Raw genomic sequence first — 3,420 nt, 5'->3', positions numbered from 1 at the left:
GCTAAAGTGACGGTGCTGAGACTCATCGACAAATGCTTCATAATTCCGTGGTCTTCTGTAAGTGTGCTTTTTTTTTTTTTTTTTTTTATGAACTAGATTTGATGTGGTCACAGTCGCTCTGTTATTCTCTACCCACCTTGCATATCAAAGTGTCTATGTCTGTCAGTAATTACTGTCGCCGGAGCTATGGTCATCTGCAGCACCATCAATTATTCGGATTTTTTTTTTTTTCAGGTGCAGTCCATTTTTCCCTGCCAATAGGAAGTTTCCATATATATTTTTTTTATTGATACATACCATGTCATAATCATTCAATATGGAAAGTGTTTAATATTACCAACTGCTGTACTCAGCCTCCATTAGTAATACATGGCGATGAAAGATGACCATCATATAATAATTTCACCGCTCGTATTACTGGCGAGCGCAGCAAGGCCACGCTTCAGGCCGGCCGGGGGGGTCAGCCTGTCCTGTCACGCCTCCACTCGGGGAAGTGTACTGAGTATTTCCATTCATATGTCATGACAGGAAAGCAATCTTTACCATATAAGCAACATGTTAAGCTATGTTGTTGTTTTTCTTATGTAAGAGAGGAGGACTGGCCAAGGGCAACAAAATTATAAAGAAAAAAATCCACTCGATTGCCGGTATCCTTATAAAGCCGATAGGATTACCCCAAGGTAGAGATATGAGTGTTGTAAGGAAGTAACAGTTCATGTAAGAGGGTTCTGGCCAAGGGGAACAAAACACTGTAAACAAACACACAGAAGAAGCCACTTGTGGAATCACAGCGAGAAAATATTGATGGCTTTAGATCTCACCCGTGTTTGCATATTTGGATTAAAGTTTATTTATTTTTTTACTAAGAATCTTGGAATTACTGATTAGATGGTGTTCATTAACGCTTACGTAAACTTATGTCAGCCAAGTCCAATTCCGAATGTATTGTACTGTATATATGTATAGGTGTTGAGAAGTCCACAAGTAACAAGTAACGTGCCAGTACCAGTGAACACCTTGAATGGAAATTTTTCACCGTTACGCTGTAGTTATTTCTGGTTACAAATGGCAGTCATTTCCATGACTGTCAAGAGGAGCGACTTCAGGTCCTCCCACTCATCGGAAGACACGAGTTTTTTAGATTTGTAACGCTTCACTTTGTAATTCTTCTGTACTAAGAAGGAATGAAGAATGCTGGTGATGAACTGTGACATTGTGTTCCTCTGCAGCCCTATCTTCCAGTGTGTGTATGTGTGTGTGTGTGTGTGTTTCACTGTTTGATCTGCTGCAGTCTCTGACGAGACAGCCAGACGTTACCCTACGGAGTGAGCTCAAAGCTCATTATTTCCGATCTTTGGATAGGCCTGAGACCAGGCACACACCACACACCGGGACAACAAGATCACAACTCCTCGATTTACATCCCGTACCTACTCACTGCTAGGTGAACAGGGGCTACACGTGAAAGGAGACACACCCAAATATCTCCACCCGGCCGGGAATCGAACCCCGGTCCTCTGGCTTGTGAAGCCAGCGCTCTAACCACTGAGCTACCGGGCGTGTGTGTGTATTTGCATGTGTGTTTATAAGAGACCAGGAATATTTTACGCTGTAGACTATACCAACATAAAAAAAACATTATTTTGGCGTTGATAAAAAGGAAATAGATAATTTAAAAAAAAACTCATTAAACAACATCGCTATCATCACCGGCATTCTAAATGACAGCCAACAAATATTTAAACACGTACCACGACCCTCCATCATCAATACTGGATGGGGAGCGAGAGAGGGAGAGAGAGAAAAGAATAATTTGTTATCTCCTTCCTTTCTTCATCTTTCCCTTCACGTCACCCTCCCCTCCAGTACCTAAGAGGTGACTGTGCTGACGAGGAACTGACGGTTTATTAATTAGGCAATGTAAAAAATAACTGAAAAGGTGTGTGTGTGTGTGTGTGTGTGTGTGTGTGTGTGTGTGTGTGTGTGATTCACTATTTGATCTGCTGCAGTCTCTGACGAGACAGCCAGACGTTACCCTACGGAACGAGCTCAGAGCTCATTGTTTCCGATCTTCGGATAGGCCTGAGACCAGGCACACACCACACACCGGGACAACAAGGTCACAACTCCTCGATTTACATCCCGTACCTACTCACTGCTAGGTGAACAGGGGCTACACGTGAAAGGAGACACACCCAAATATCTCCACCCGGCCGGGGAATCGAACCCCGGTCATCTGGCTTGTGAAGCCAGCGCTCTAACCACTGAACTACCGGACCGTGTGTGTGTGTGTGTGTGTGTGTGTGTGTTAGGGGTGGAGCAGGACTGGTGGGAGAGGAGTGAGATTGACCTGTCAGTTGGGTGATGAGAAGAGAATGTGAAGCGAGGGGAGGGAAGAAAGGGAGATACGGGGAAGGGAAGGGAAGGGTGGTGCTGTATGGGAGGCATGTGGCGAGGTGCCGCGCTATACTCCTGCTCTTCACCCACACCATGTGCACTCCTCCCGCTGCCTTCCCGTCACTCACCACCGTGCACTGGCTGAAGACAAGACGTTCTGGTGTTTCTGTGTGTGTGTGTGTGTGTGTGTGTGTGTGTGTGTATACGTGCGTGCGTGCGTGTGGGTGTGTGTGTCCATCCCTCCATCCCTTTAATACACCACTGCACCTCCCCGTACACCACTTAATGTAGGCTGCACCATATTACTGATGTTTATATTGGTGCTTTACCTTCATTTTCCCCTTTACGGCACTCATGTAGTCCTGGGCGCTGCTTTCTATACCGGCCCGTAAAGAAAGATACGGCGTGGAGGAGAACACGGGATGGCTTGAAAGAGAGAGAGAGAGAAAGAGAGAGGAGGGCGAGGCAGGAGAGTGGGCCGTGCCAGCAATGCGAAGGCCACCTGAGTATAGTAGCCGCCGCTCAGAACCTCCCAGCTTTATGATGATACAGAGCTAGAGCGGCTGCCTACATTCAACCTGGCTTTGTTATCTAAGCAACGTGTCTGCAGGAATACTTGGAGCTGCCTGTTCGTGGTGGTGGTGGTGGTGGTGGTGGTGTATCCTAATGACTTCATCGTGTTCTTTTGCTGTCACTGCTGCCACTGATGATAATGTGAGGAGGAGGAGGAAGAAGAAGAGGAGGAGGAGGAGGAGGAGGAGAAGGAGAAGAGGCAGGATGATGATGATGAGGAGGAGGAGGACGTGAATAAAAGTGCGAGGCTGTTAATGATGGACGCTGAATCACTGCATTATTGGAGGCAATCTCGGCTCTGTCCCTGTGTGTGTGTGTGTGTGTGTGTGTGTGTGTGTGTGTGTGTGTGTGTGTGTGTGTGTGTGTGTGTGTGTGTGTGTGTGTGTGTGTGTGTGAGTGCAGCCAATTATCGCCTTTTATTCAGCAAATCATACACACACACACACACAC

This window comes from Portunus trituberculatus, chromosome 47 (assembly GCF_017591435.1).
Source record: "Portunus trituberculatus isolate SZX2019 chromosome 47, ASM1759143v1, whole genome shotgun sequence".
Classification (NCBI taxonomy): Eukaryota; Metazoa; Arthropoda; class Malacostraca; order Decapoda; family Portunidae; genus Portunus; species Portunus trituberculatus.
The sequence above is the reverse complement of the archived record's forward strand: the minus strand, read 5'-3'. Positions refer to the sequence as shown.